This window comes from Papio anubis, chromosome 12, assembly GCF_008728515.1.
Source record: "Papio anubis isolate 15944 chromosome 12, Panubis1.0, whole genome shotgun sequence".
NCBI classification, from domain to species: Eukaryota; Metazoa; Chordata; class Mammalia; order Primates; family Cercopithecidae; genus Papio; species Papio anubis.
In genome coordinates this window covers 55,943,693-55,959,898 of record NC_044987.1, presented here as the reverse complement: position 1 = coordinate 55,959,898, position 16,206 = coordinate 55,943,693, and the positions used below count along the sequence as shown (strand labels likewise).

The 16,206-nt window shown below is 41.2% G+C and overlaps 1 protein-coding gene across 3 annotated transcripts in view; it reads right to left on the bottom strand.

Moving 5' to 3' along the window:
- Window positions 1-16,206, bottom strand: part of GAB2 (GRB2 associated binding protein 2) — a 202,717-nt gene that overhangs the window by 92,945 nt on the left and 93,566 nt on the right. Inside the window, exon 1 of one of the 3 annotated variants that reach the window (XM_021926357.2) lies at window positions 9,377-9,835. The exons of the other annotated variants lie outside the window; for them this stretch is intronic. The gene's annotated coding sequence lies outside the window, so the exon portion shown is untranslated. Of the gene's footprint in view, window positions 1-9,376; window positions 9,836-16,206 lie in introns of those variants that run through there. 3 annotated transcript variants of the gene reach the window in all.

Genomic DNA, 16,206 nt, shown 5'->3' with positions numbered 1-16,206 from the left:
AAGGAGTTTGAACTTAGCATCTATGTGATTGGAAGAAACAGGATCAGATCAAGGTTTTAAGAAAATACAACCAGGCTATATACAACAACATGAGTGAATTTTACAAACATAAAGTTGAGAGAAGGAAGCAAGACTAAAAATGTGATTTCATTTATCTAAAGTTCAAAAATAAACAAAACAATATTTCTTGAGAATACACATACTTATGGTAAAACTACAAACAAAAGCATGGGCATGATTACCACAGCAGTCATGATACTTGGAAGAGGGGATGGAGTGGAGTAAGAAGAATATGATTAGAAGGAAACATTCAGGGAGTTCTGGGGTGCTGGCAATTTTTTGACCTGAGTGGTAGTTATATGGGTACCTTATAGTACAGTATATATTTTATATAATTTGTGTATGTGTATTCCATTTCACAATAAAAAGTTGAAGATATAGTTGGAAACATCCTGGAAAAATGCTGAGGGTGGGAGAAGTCTAGAGACAGGAAGAGAAATTAACAGCTAGTCACGATAGTGCAGGCAAGGGAGAGCCTGAGTAAGGTCATTTGGAGTGAGGACAGAAAAAAAAGCGATTTGAGAATTACTTAGGAGTTAGGTCTTAGTGACTCACTAGAAATAAAAACTGCGACAAAGAGAAGAGTCAAAAGTAGCTGCCAGATTTTTAAAGTTTCAAGCTTGGGAGATCATTTGACAGGTAAGGATATATTAAGAGTAGCAGACTCAAGCAATTAAAAAAAATTGAGATATGATTCACATGAAATACAATCTACCCTTTACGGTGTACAACTCAGTAGCTTTTAGTATACATGCAAGGTTGTACAACCATCACCAGTATTTAATTCCAGAATATTTTCATCACCCAAAAAGAAATTCCATACTAACTAATAGCCTTTCCCCAGTCCCTGTCCCCTTCCCCAGCTTTCATGTAATTTTAAGAGAATAAAATCTTGTGGTTAAACCCTGCCCCCTGCCTTTTTTGTTGTTGTTGTTGCTGTTGTTTTAAACTGAGACAGGGTGTCGGTCTGTCACGCAGGCTAGAGTATGGTGGCACGATCACAGCTCACTGCAACCTCAACCTCCCCAGGGTTCAGGGGATCCTCCTACCTCAGCCCCCTGAGTAGCTGAGACTACAGGTACATGCCACCATGCCTGGCTAATATTTTTTTTTAAAAACCTGTCTTGACAGAGCAACAATGATATTCAACTGGTCTCAGCAGCCCAATCCCCAAGATCTTAATTTGTTTCTCTATTTCACAAAGTGGAGAGCTCTGGGGAAACAGAAAAGCTGCTTTTCTTAGGACATAGAGAGTAACATCCTGTTTCCTAGTTGTACCTTGGATAGGGACTCAAGTCAACAGAGAGATCAAGGGTGGCAGAGATAGGTGTCTGGTTGTAGTGGCTTTCAATCAGTACCAATACTGTTCACTTTGGGGAGGGTTAGAAGTGTGTATGTGTGTGTGTATGTGTGTGGTGGTGGTGGCAGTGGTGCAGTAAGTTGTCACAATGATTGGAAAGCCTTACAGGCATTAGAGAGCAGAGGACAGGTATATTAACCTCAAACCATGCATAGGATAAAGTCTTGCATAACAAAGAATTGCCCCACCTACAATTCCAATACAATCCTCTCAGAAACGGGAGGCGGGGTGGGGGGTGCAGAGGGCGGTGGGCAGAATTCCTATTATTTCTGCAAGTACAAAAACCAAAATGAAAGTTATGATCTGTAAGCGGGAACCAGGCCCAGGCCCAAGATTGTGTGGTTAAAAATAGCTAGAGAACAGAAAATTTAAATGAGCTCACAGTGAAAAGGGTTATTAATGGAAACTCAGATATTAATAGTAATGAATCTCAGTTTGCCAAGGCGAACCGCAGCCCAGGCCTGGTCGTGTTCCAGCGCCACTGTCCTCGAGTCTCTGCTGTGTGTTACAGCTGCAGCTTCAGGTGTGGGAAAGAGCAAAGTTCAGTGCCACAAACCCTGAGCCTCGTATCACCCATCAGAAAGAGTACCCTTGTGCGTATGTCTTACAGTTCTTTCTAAAAAAATAAGACGACCCATTAGGGAGCTCTTTATACAGGGAAAAAAGTTTGATTTGTTTCCCTACTAAAGCTTTTTTATTTCTCTACAACGATTTTGTACGAAATTCTGCCACTGAAGAACCCTGTTAAAATTAGCAATTTACTTTCAAACATTTATTATGTGTGAAGCTCTGGGAAGCACAGGCAACAAGATGGGGCAGTCCTCAGATCAAAAGGGCTTGTGTTCTAGTGGGGAAGTTAAAATATGGGCACAACTTCATAAAATATACATCTGCCTATATAACGTACTGAGGTAAAAATAATTTACTACATGAAAGTAAGTTTTTTCTTCCCCCCATATTTATTGAACACTTACTAGGTACATTTTATATACCTGAAAGTAAGTTTTGGGGTCAGCTTCATTACTTAAGAACTGTGTAAACATGAGCTCTTCCATATACCTAAGCCTCAGTTTCAATTATAAAATGAAGATGATCATTCTGACCAGGTGGTTGCAAGAATCAAGTAAGGTAACAGAAGTTAAAGGTTGTTTATTTTTTTCTTTCCCTAAAGAATATTATATACATAAACTTTCCTATAAAGTTCTGTTACAGAAAAGGGAGAATTTGTATTTGATACAAGAACAGTTCAACAAAGGATGGGCATTTGAACTGGGCTTCAAACATACGGTTAGGATAGTAAATGCATTACACCAAAAGTAATAAATTATTCAATAAGTTTTCATTGAGCCACTACAACATAACAACAAAAGCCTCAGTGGTGTTTGGTACTTCTTATTATATTGCTTTTAAATTGCCTCAATACATTTGTTTATTCATTAATTCTTTCCATGAATACCTAAGATACAATTAGTTTACCAGAGTAGCAAGACACCTTGAAAGCCTGAGACAACTGGACTTGGAGTGAGGTGGTAGTCAGGTGGCAGGTGTGAGGTGTGAGGTGTGAGGCTGTGGGCAAGAAGAGGTGCCTACTGAAGCTCAATCCCACCAGGTCATGCAGAGGCCAGAGCCCTAAGTCCCTGAGATGGGGTGGGAGTCACAGGAAAGAGGCATAGCAGAGTTCTACTGACAATTTTACCTAACGATCAATGCTGTCCAGGGCTGGCTCTAGTGATAGACATCAGCTTCATGCCTTGCTGCAAATTACGAAGAATACCAACCTTCCTCCCATGTCTAGGCTTGAAAACAGCCCTTTTTCTAGGTATATGCCATAGGGCAGAACATTACATAAGATGCCCTGAACTGAGGGCACAACCAATTGAATGTTCCTAGTGTTTACTGTAAACTCTGAGCCAGCATGACCTGTGGAGTTAAAAAAAAAAAAAAAAAAAAAGTTTATTTCCCTACAGTTCTTCAGTAAGAAAGTAGGAGGGAAGCAAGAGGGAGATTCTGGGGTTTCTCCAAGCTGTGTGGTCTTTACCACCACCACAACAAAAACAAAGTTACTTTGGGCCAGGCACTCTTCTAAGCACTTTACATATATGAGCTCATTCCATCCTTACAACTATCCCATGTGTTGTTATTTTATTTTATTTTATTTTATTTTATTTTTTTATTTTATTTATTTTATTTTATTTTATTTTATTTTATTTATTTTTTGAGACGGAGTCTCACTCTGCCACCCAGGCTGGAGGGCAGTGGCGCGATCTCAGCTCAGTGCAACCTCCACCTCCCTGGTTCAAGTAATTCCCCTGCCTCAGCCTCCCAAGTAGCTGGGATTACAGGTGCCTGTCACAATGCCCAGCTAATTTTTTTTTGTATTTTTAGTAGAGACAGGGTTTCAACATGTTGACCAGACTGGTCATGAACTCCTGACTTCAGGCAATCCACCTGCCTTGGCCTCCCAAAGTGCTGGGATTACAGGCATGAGTCACTGCATCTGGCCTATTATCCTATTTTAAAGATGAAGAAACTGGGAGTGTGAAGTGGTTAAGTAACTTAATTTAGATATAAAGTCATAAATAGGCAAAGCAAGGACTTATGACTCTGTCCTCTGGGCTCTTTTTGCTCACCAAGACCTGCCTCACATGTCTCAAATAGAAAAGTACTGAAACTTCTCAGATCTGGTGTCCTCAACTCCCTTCAAGGGTGGTAGACACAGGAACTAAAAAATATGTGTTTATGTGTGTGTGTGATATAAAATATGATATACTGTTGCATGTTAACTCTTAGAGAATCTTTGAGTAGTGATCTATCAGTCCTTGGTCTGCTGTTTATTGTATGATCACCCCATCTCAGGCAAGTTCCTTGGCCTCTCTAAGATTCAGGAAGAAGGTGTCGTCTGCTCTGTTCATAAGGTTGTCATGAGAATCTGATGTGTAGAAGCCTTAGTGTATTATTTGGGATCACTCTAAACCTTTTTTTTCCCAGCACTTTTTTTTCAGTTCTTCACATGGTTTGGATCAATGCAGCTGCCAGATAAACAGCGTTACCTACCACAATAAAGCAAAAACTGAATCTGAATCCTAGACTGTTGAGAATATTAATGGCCACTCCTGTTTTACATACGAGTCCTGTGTCAAGCACCTCATATGATGCCTGACTCAGGGTTCAATGAATGGTTCCTTTACTTCCCCTCCTAGCTTTGCGCTTTTAAGGGTGAACTGCATGGGGCTTGATGCTTCCAAATCCTGAGGCTAAGGAATAATCCAGCTAGGAACAGGACACAGAACTCTGGTATTCCCCCACCTCAGGATCACTGGGGATCATGTGCAAGACCCACAGCCTCCCTATGATTCAGTTTCCCCACCCCTCCAATAGGCTGACTCATTTGTTCAGGGTATACCATGGAGTCCAGCCAAATGCAAATAAACTGTCTATGGGGCATGTGCCAAGCTTTTCTGGGAGCAGGCTCATTACTGCCATAGTCACTACAACAAATAACAACAAAAGCCTCTAGGTGCAAATTACCGCACATAATAAACTTAATTTAAGAAACACTGAACAGACCCTTAGCTGCATTTTAATTTACATAGCACCATTTATCACACAAGTGCCCTGGGGCCTCTACAAATTGAAAATAAGGTATCAGTACAGATTAGCTTCTACTATGACTCAGTGATCCTACCAACTTAAATCCACCTACCAAAAAAATGTGAAGAGAGCACATGAAAGACTGCAGAAAGAGTAATGGAAAAGCAGCCACAGTCTGAAAAACATGGCAGAATTCGAAGTTCTAGTTCTAGCTGGGTTATTCAGCTAGTTAGCCTCTGGATGTGGGAGTGTCAAGTTCTACACAATTCAACCACAAAAGCACAAAGCCAGGAGGGGAAGTAAAGGAACCATTCATTGAGCCCTGAGTCAGGCAGGCATCACATGAGGTGCTTGACATAGGACTCGCATGTAAAACAGGAGTGGCCATTAATACTCCCAAAAGACCAGGGAGAAACCATTGTGATGGTACTTGCAAGCCTCTTTTCCAAAGTAATACACTGAAAGTGTGTTATAACAGTGACAAAAACACCATATAGACAGACAAGTAATAGTAGCTTGTACTACACCCCATATGACATGTCAAAATTCTTCACTCACATGGTCTCATTTTTAATACTCACAACCACTTAGGAAGTAGATGCTATTATCCTCATTTTGTAGATGAACAAACTGAGTAGCTTAAAGTGGTTAAGCATCTTGCCTTAAGTCAGTACCCTAGGTTTAAGTTCCATCTTGATCTCCTGCTAGTTATGTGATTTCAGCCAAACCCCAACTTTGCTGTACTTTAGTATCTTAATAAGAAAATGGAGATAAAACAAGTCTTCCCTGTCATTCACTGAAAGTTATAAGGATAAGATGTTATACAGAATATTAAAGTGTCAAGTGTATATAAAAAGTATCTTGCTTTCTCCCAGCTAGATTGCAATCACTGGTGGACAGAGACCAGGTCACATGCTTACTTTATATCCCCGAAAGTAAGACTATATTGCATATGTGGAATGGTTATGCAAAGGAACAAAACCTGTCTGTTTAGTCATCTTTTTGACACATTTACAGAACAGCCACCTCTGTGCCACAATGCTCCTGGGACGCAGAGGTGAATAGGTGCAACCACCGTCAAGAGGCCTTGGAGAAAGACCATAGCACACTAAAGGTAAAGTGAATAAAATGACCGTGGTCTGTAAAGGCAGGGCTTGCTATGGGAGCAGTGAGAACTAACATGGCTCCATTACAGCTTCACAGTGGCAGGGAGGGAGAGACAGCAGATAAAGCTCAGAAAACAGGCTGGACACAGACTGTAGAAAAGCTTTCAAAGAGTTTCAAAAGGGACAGCAAACTGAAGGAGCTAATTGAGAGAGTAAGAGAAGAAAGGAGAGTAAAAGGGCAGGGGGAGGAGGTCTCTGAGTGAATTATAAACACACTTCAAAGTTCTGCTCATGGCTGGCTGTCTATCCAAATCTTGTTTTGTTTTGTTTTGCTTTTCCTCTCAGTCTATTCCTCTCTTCTTCTCGCATTATTTCAAAATGGCTTTTCCCCTCTTTTTAATGTTTTTGAACTGCCAAGGATAGCAAGGAGCCTGCTTTTAGGGGATCCTCAGGAATATTTCACCTTCTGTTTTCTCATCTATAAGGTAATTATAACACATCCTAGGATTATCACACACACACACACACACACAAAATAACAGAACTTTTCAGCAAATGGTGCTGGGAAAACTGGATATCCACATGCAAAAAAAAAAAAAAAAAAAAAAACAGCTAGACCCTTATACCATATACAAAAATTAACTCAAAATGGACCACAGACCTAAATATAAGAGTGAAAATGACAAACCTCTCAGAAGAAAACATAGAAGAAATGTTTCATGACACTGGATTTGACAGTGTTTTCTTGGATGTGACACCAAAGGTACAGGTAGCAAAAGAAAAAACAGATAAATTGGATCACATCAAAATTTAAAACTTTAGTGAGCAAAGGACACAGTCAACCAAGTGAAAACACAATCCACTGAATGGAAGAAAATATTTGCAAATCATATATCTGGTAAAGGATTTGTGATGGTTAATACTAGGTGTCAACTTGATTGGACCGAAGGATGCTTCCATGGCTGGTGAAGTATTGTTTCTGGGTGTGTCTTTGAAGTTGTTGCCAGAGGAGATTGACATTTGAGTCAGTGTACTGAGAGAGGAAGATTCACCCTCAATATGGTTGGGCACCGTCCAATTGCGTGTCACCATGGCCAGAAGAAAGCAGGCGGAAGAAGGTGGAACAAGCTTGCTTGCTGAAGCTTCTGGCTTCCTTCTCCCCATTCCCCCTTGCCCTGCCATACTGGATGCTTCCTCCCGCTCCTCCTGCCCTTGGACATCAGACTCCAGGTTCTTCGGCCTTTAGACACTGAGACTTGCATGGGGGGCCGGGGAGTGGGTGTCGTGCCTTTGGGACTGACTTAAAGTCTGCTCTGTTGTTTTCCCTGGTTTTGAGGCTTTCAGCCCAAACGAGCCACTACTGGCTTCTCTCCTTCCCAGCTTCCAGATGGCCTATTGTGGGACTTTACATTATAACTGTGTGTGCCAATTCTCCCAAATAAATTCCCTTTCATATATACATATATTCTATTAGTTCTGTCCCTCTGGAGAATACTGACTAGTACAGGATTATAAGGGGTTAATAACTAGAATATATAAAGAACTACAATAACAACAAAAACAAACCTAATTAAAAAGGGACAAAATACTTGAATAGACATCTCTCCAAAGAAGGGATACAAAATGGCCAAGAAGCACATGAAAAGATACTCACATAACTAATCATTAGGGAAATGCAAATCAAGACAATGAAATACTACCTTACACCTATTAATATGGCTACTATAAAAAATAGAAATAAGTGCTGGTGAGAATGTGGAGAGACTGGAACCCTTGTGCAATGTTGGTGGGGATATAAAATGGTGCAGCTGCTATAGAAGGGAGTATGGCAATTCCTCAAAAAATTGAAAGTAGAATTACCATATGATCCAGTAATTCTACTTTTGACATAGACCCCAAAAACCTGAAAGCAGGGATGCAAACAGATTATTTTTACACCTATGTTCATTGCAGCATTAATCAGAATAGCTAAAAGATGGAAGCTACCCGCATGTCACTGATGGATGAATGGAGATACAAAACACAGTATATGCATACAATGGAATATTACTCAGCTTTAAAAAGGAAGGAAATTCTGACACATGCTACAGCAGGGATGAACCTTAACGGCATTAAGCTAAGTGAAGTAAGCAGTTAGAAAATACCATATGATTCTACTTATATGACAAACTTACTTGGCAAACCTAAAGTAGCCAAATTCAGAAAGACAAAAAGTAGAACAGTGGTTATTGGGGACTGGAGAAATAGGGCATCAATGTCTAATGGGTATAGAGTTTCAGTTTGGGAAGCTGAAAGGAGTTTTGGAGATGGATGGTGGTAATGGCTGCACAATAGTATGAATGCATTTAATGCCACTGAAGCATACACTTAAAAGTGATTACGATGGGCCAGGCGCGGTGGCTCACGCCTGCAATCCTAGCACTTTGAGAGCCGAGGCGGACAGATCATGAGGTCAAGAGATCGAGACCATCCTGGCCAACATGGTGATACCCCGTCTCTACTAAAAATACAAAAATTAGCTGGGTGTGATGGCAGGCACCTGTAGTCCCAGCCACTCGGGAGGCTGAGGCAGGAGAATCACTTGAACCTGAGAGGCGGAGGTTGCAGTGAGCTGAGATCGCACCACTCCAGCCAGGTTGCACTCCAGCCTGGCAACAGTGCGAGAGTCTGTCTCAAACAAACAAACAAACAAACAAAAAACAAACAAAAAAAAGATTATGATGGTAAACTCTATGTTATGTGTATTTTATCACAATCAAAAGAAGAAATAATTTTTTAAAAGGTAACATATATTAAGCATTCAGCAAAGAATTTGGCAATGAATCTTTGCTCCTTCTTTTCCTCCTGATGCAATCCTTTGTTTCAAGGTTCTTTTTACGTTACCTAAGGAGATCAGCCCTAACCAGCCCTGCCATTTTATCTGGCTGAGCATCCCAGGGTGAATTCTTTTCTTCTCTGGGCTTTGGTTTTGTCAACCATTAAGAAAGAAGAAAAAGAATAAGATTAAACTACATTCCATTTCCTTTTAACTATAAAACTAAGAACACATTGAAGGTAAAATAAATAGGCTGGCAGGAAGGAAGAAAGAGATATTCTGGAGCATTTATTATGTGTCAAATATTGTACTAAGGGCTGGGGATCCACAAATATGAATATACAAAAGGAAGATAATTCCTGATTTAGGGGAAATAATAATAGAAATCACAATCTTGTATATAGGTGCTACTAGAGGGTTACTGGAATAGAACGGATTACCTACCAGAGAAAATCCAGGGAAAATCCATCACAGAGGTGATAATTGAGGGGGACTTCTTTTTGAGGAGGGAGGTGAGGAATTAGGAGTGAATCTGGTGGAAAAGAGGCAGAAGGGCTATCAGCAGAAGCACCTTACAGAGTGCATGCACTAGTCAGGGTCCCAGAACAGTCCAGAGAAGTGGTGGGAGCCAGTCAGGAAAGACATTTTGGGGTCTGATTGCTAAATGCCCAAAAAAAAAAAAAAAAAAAAAAAAAAAAAAAACAGCTGTGAAAAGAAGCTTAGACTTTATCTTGAAGGCAGTGGGGGACCACTGATAGTTTTAACTGGAGAGGGATAGGATCCAGTGTGCATGGTAGAAATATCACTTTGGCAAGCAATGGCAACAAAAGCCAAAATTGACAAATGGGATCTAATTAAACTAAAGAGCTTCTGCACAACAAAAGAAACTACCATCAGAGTGAACAGGCAACCTACAGAATGGGGAACATTTTTGCAATCTACTCATCTGACAAAAAGGCTAATACCAGAACCACCACAAAGAACTCAAAACAAGATTTACAAGAAAACAACCCCATCAAAAAGTGGGCAAAGGATATGAACAGACACTTCTCAAAAGAAGACATTTATGCAGCCAACAGACACATGAAAGAATGCTCATCATCGCTGGCCATCAGAGAAATGCAAATTAAAACCACAATGAGATACCAGCCACACCAGTTAGAATGGTGATCATTAAAAAGTCAGGAAAAAACAGGTGCTGGAGAGGATGTGGAGAAATAGGAACATTTTTACACTGTTGGTGGGACTGTAAACTAGTTCAACCATTGTGGAAAACAGTGTGGCGATTCCTCAAGGATCTAGAACTAGAAACACCATTTGGCCCAGTCATCCCATTACTGGGTATATACTCAAAGGATTATAAATCATGCTGCTATAAAGACACATACACACGTATGTTTATTGTGGCACAATACACAATAGCAAAGACTTGGAACCAGCCCTATCCAAGTGTCCACCAATGATAGACTGGATTAAGAAAATGTGGAACATATACACCATGGAATACTATGCAGCCATAAAAAACGATGAGTTCATGTCCTTTGTAGGGACATGGATGTAGCTGGAAACCATCATTCTCAGCAAACTATCACAAGGACAGAAAACCAAACACCGCATGTTCTCACTCATGGGTGGGAATTGAACAATGAGAACACTTGGACACAGGAAGGGAAACACGACACACCAGGGCCTGTCGTGGGTGGGGGGAGGGATAGCATTAGGAGATATACCTAATGTAAACGACAAGTTAATGGGTGCAGCACACCAACATAGCACATGTATACATATGTAACAAGCCTGCATGTTGTGCACATGTACCCTAGAACTTAAAGTATAATAAAAATAAATAAATAAATAGGCCGGGCACAGTGGCTCATGCCTGTAATCCCAGCATTTTGGGAAGCCGAGGCAGGTGCATCACAAGGTCAGGAGATCGAGACTAGCCTGGCCAATGTGGTGAAACCTTGTCTCTACTAAAAAATTACAAAAATTACCCAGGTGTGGTGGCGTGTGCCTGTAGTCCCAGCAACTCAGGAGGCTGAGGCAGGAGAATCGCTTGAACCCAGGAGGCGGAGGTTGCAGTGAGCCGAGATCGCACCACTGCACTCCAGCCTGGGCGACAGAGTGAGACTACCTCTCAAAAAAAAAAAAAAAAAATATATATATATATATACACACACACACAGACACACACACACACACATATATATGAGAAATATTGCCGGGCACGGTGGCTCACGCCTGTAATCCTAGCACTTTGGGAGGCCGAGGCGGGCGGATCACGAGGTCAGGAGATCGAGACCACGGTGAAACCCCGTCTCTACTAAAAATACAAAAAAATACAAAAAAAAAAAAAATTAGCCGGGCGTGGTGGCGGGTGCCTGTAGTCCCAGCTACTCGGGGGGCTGAGGCAGGAGAATGGCGTGAACTCGGGGGGCGGAGCTTGCAGTGAGCCCAGATCGCGCCACTGCACTCCAGGCTGGGCGACAGAGTGAGACTCCGTCTCAAAAAAAAAAAGAAAAAAGAAAAGGAAAGAAATATCACTTTGGCAACAACATAGATGAGGACAGATCAAGGGAAACAGGAAGCCCAGACAAAACAGGATGAGGGCCTGAACAACGGCAGTGGCAGCAGGGAAGGAGAGGAAAGAAAGAAAGACCCCTTTGCCTCAAGCAGCTCCCATAGATACAGGCAGGAATGGTACGCAAACTCCAGAAGGTTGGCTGTTGCACACCAGGGACCTTGAACCACATTCTTATTTCTAAACAGTTTCTGACGAATTCTGAATGTCCCCAGGTCCAGGGCAATCACTCAAAGGGAGGAAACTGGCATAAAAGTTAATCTGTTTCAGCTGCTATGCTCTCCTCCACCCCTTCTCACCAGAAATAATGGGAGGCAGTACTGGGAAAAGGAGCATCTGGATGCAGTAAAGACCCATCCCTTCCCGCGCTGGAGCTGTTGGCTCATCCCTGGAAATCACAACAATCAAGAATGGAGAATCGTTCTTTTCATCCTTTCTCACAGCATTATCCCAGCGACCTCATCCCCTAACAATGGTGTGGTCTGTGTTATGTTTTCCCTCCATCACTGCCCCTCCCTGCCGCTGCACAACAGAGATGCTGTGCCCCAGAGGCCGCTGAGGTTGGAGGCCTCTCAGCCTCTGAACAAGTCTGTGAGCATTTGGATGCATCCTCAGAAGGAGCTGCATAATCAGATGAAAAAGACCAAACCTTAACTAAAAGCAGTGGCGAAGAACCATTTCTTCCTCCATTAAGCCAGTTAAAAGATTTTCATGACACTTCTCAGTAGTGTGATAAAACAGACACCCTTGTACGTTGCTCTGAACTATTTGTTGGTATTATGTATTTTGAAAATAATTGGCAGTATTTCAAATGCCTTAAAAATGTTCATCCCTTTGTGCCCAATAATTCTCATTTCTGGCATCTGACTTTAAGGTAATAATTCAAAGGAAAGAAAAAGATGTATGTATGAAGATACATATTGCAGTACTAGTTGGGGAAAAAAGTGGTAAAGTTTCTGTTCTTTAGGGTTTTTTTCTCCCATGTTTTCTTCTCTAATTTACCCTTAGTTTTGGTAATGTTCATCTCTATAGCTCTTGATAGAACCAAATATGACAGAAATTGGAATCACTCATCCATGTTCACAATCTAAACAAGATCTGCTATAAAAATAACTCACTATATGACTAACCACACTTAGCAGAGAGCCACATTTGAGGCCTTTTCATTTTATGGGATATAATATTATTAAAGTGCACTTAAAATAAAAAATTAACTTATACATTAGTATTCTACTGTATACCAGGCACTGTGCTACTGGGTGAGGGTATAGCAGTAAACAAAACAGACATGGTTCATGATCTCAGAGCCAAGTATCTGGCCGAGATATAAAGAAACCTTTTTTTTTTTTTTTGAGACTGAGTGTTGCTCTGTCACCTAGGATGGAGTGCTGGAGTGCAGTGGTGTGATCTCAGCTCACTGCAACCTCTGCCTCCCGGGTTCAAGCAATTCTCCTGCCTCAGCCTACTGAGTAGCTGGGATTACAGGTACACACCATCGCACCGGCTAATTTTTGTATTTTTGTGGAGATGGGGTTTCGCCACGTTGGCCAGGCTGGTCTTGAACTCCTGGCCTCAATTGATCCGCCCCCGCTTGGCCTCCCAAAGTGCTGGGATTACAGGCATGAGCCACTGTGCCCAGCCGAGAAGAAACAGATAATTTTGAAAAACAATTTTATTTTCTTATTTTCTTTTTTTCTAGAGACAAGGGGTCTCACTATGTTGCTCAGGCAGGATTTGAGCTCTATGACTCAAGCAATCTTCTTCCTTCAGCCTCCCAGCAGCTGGGACTACAGGCATGTGCCATCATGCCCAGCTAAGAAACAGGTAATTATGATAAAGCATGATCAATATTATGATCAAGGAAAATATGGTGTACCATGAGAACAGCAAGGAAGAAGGTCTTATCCTTGTTCAATGTGGGAAGAAGATAAGGAATTTGGACATCATCCTAAGGACAACAGAAAAGAGGAGTGCGATGGCTGGATTTATGTTCCAGAAAGATCACTCTCGCTGCTGTATGAAAAGCTTGAGAAGAGCAAGCCTTGTGTCAGGTATATTAACTGGGAGATTTTTTTTCCTTTGAGAGAAGGTCTCACTCTGTCACCCAGGCTGAAGTGCAGTGGTACTATGACAGCTCACTGCAGCCTCCAAAGTAGCTGTGATTACAGGTGTGCACCACCACACCTGGCTAATTTTGCTTTTTTTTTTTTTTTTTTGGTAGAGATGGGGTTTTGTCATGTTGCCCAGGCTGATCTATCCCAAATTCCTAGGCTCAAGTGATCCACCTGCCATGGCCTCCCAAAGTGCTGGGGTTATAGGCATGAGCCACTGCGCCCAGTCTCAACTGGGAGATATTATAGTCCCAGTAAGAAATTATGGCTTAAACTATGGTGAGCAATGGAGAGAGACAGAAGGTAATGCAAAAGAGATATTTAACAGATCAACTTCTTAGTCACTGCTGGAATGTGGGGGTTGAGACAGAGTGAAGAATGACTTACAGGTTTCTAGCTTGAGCCAACTATGATGTCTACTGAGGTAGGTTTCCCGGAGATCTACTAAAGGGCATATGTACTGAGTTCAATTTTAAACATTTAGAATTGGAGGGTCTTCAAGGCATCCTTGTGGAGCTGAGCTGTAGGCCAAGGATTTGGTCTGAAAAGTTCATGCATGGGTTGGAGATGTAAATTTGGATGTCATAGCATATAGGAAAAGTAACTGAAGCAGTGAGGGTGGATATGAGCACCCCTGTACCAAGGACTTATTAACCTTAGCACAGTACTATGAGCTGTGAGAGAGGAAAGAGGGGGAACAGAGGTTTTCCACAAGCTTCCAGGATGCTTTCCCACTATCTTCCATTCATCCCTGGCTGACAGAAACTACCCATATCTATGGCCTGCTCTGCCTCCTGCTTACCTGTATTACTGCTGGAACTTATCACTTTATGTTATACTTTGTGGCTGAATTACCTCTTTACTATAGATTTTAAGTTCCTTGCAAGCAGGAAAAATGGCTCATGTCTTTTTACTCCTAGCCCACAGAAGTGTGGAGTGCAGTATGTGTTCAGTAACTGGAGAAATGGTTCCTGTAATTAAGAGATGCAGCACAGATCACACTGCATTTCCTCTAATATCTCTCATTTTATAAACATTATACTAGAGGAGGGAGAAGACTACATGTATGATTTAACAAAAATTCAGTTTTCGGAAAACTTTTGAAAAGTACTCCACTTGCATTTAAAAATTGACATGTTCTTCAGAGATGGAGGTATTACATTACTCAACTTTCAAACTATACTTCAAGGCTATAGTAACCAAACAGCCATGGTATTGTTACAAAAACAGACACACAGACCAATGGAACAGAATAGAGAACCCAGAAATAAAGCCACACACCTACAACAAACTGATATTTGACAAAGTTTAAAAAAAAAAAAAAAGGAATGGGGATAAGACTCTTCAATAAATGTTGCTGGGAAAACTGGCTAAACATACGCAGAAGAATAAAACTAGACTCCTACATAAGATACACACGTATTAAGATAGATTAAAGACTTAAATGCAAGATCTCAGCTGGGCACAGTGGCTCACACCTGTATTCCCAGCACTCTGTGAGGCCGAGGTGGGCAGGTCACCTGAGATCAAGAGTTTCAGACCAGCCTGACCAACACGGTGAAACCCTGTCTCTACTAAAAATACAAAAATTAGCCGGGCGTGGCGGTGCACGCCTGTAATCCCAGCTACTCAGGAGGCTGAGGCAGGAGAATCACTTGAACCCAGGAGGCGGAGGTTGCAGTGACCCAAGATCATGCTGCTGCACTGCAGCCTGGGTGACAGAGGGAGATTCTGTCTCAAAAAAATAAAATAAAAAAAAAGTTAGATCTCAAACTATAAAAATCCTAGAATAAAATAGAAAATACCCTTCTAGACATCAGCCTTGTCAAGGAATTTATGACTAAGTCCTCTAAAGCAATTACAACAAAAGCAAAAAAATGACAAGTGGGACCTAATTAAACTGAAGAGCTTGCACACAGCAAAAGAAACTGTCATGAGAGTAAACAGACAACCTACAGAATGAGAGAAAATATTTGTAAACTATGCATCTGACAAAGGACTAATACCAAGAATCTTTATATAAGAACTTAAATAATTCAATTAAAAAACAAATGATACCATTATAAAGTGGGCAAAGGACATGAACAGACATTTCTCAAAAGATGACATACAATGGGCCAACAAACATTTTTAAATGCACAAACATCACTAATCATCAGAGAAATGCAACTCAAAACCACAATGAGAGACCATCTCACACCACTGAGAATGGCTTTATTGAAAAGTAAACAAAACAAAACAAACAAACAAAAAACAGATGCTGGGGAGGCTGTGGAGCAAAGGAAATCCTTATACACTGTTGATGGGAATGTAAATTACTTCAGCCACTGTGGAAAGCAGTTTGGAGACTTTGCAAAGACTAAAAATAGAACTACCATTCAACTCAGCAATCCCATTACTGAGTCTATATCCAAAGGAAAATAAATTGTTCTACCAGGAAGACATATGAACTCTCATGTTTGCTGCAGCACTATTTACAACAGCAAAGACATGGAATCAACTTAGGTGCCCATCAATGGTGGGCTGGGTTTAAAATATGGTACATATACACCTTGGAATACTACACAGCCATAAAAAGTATG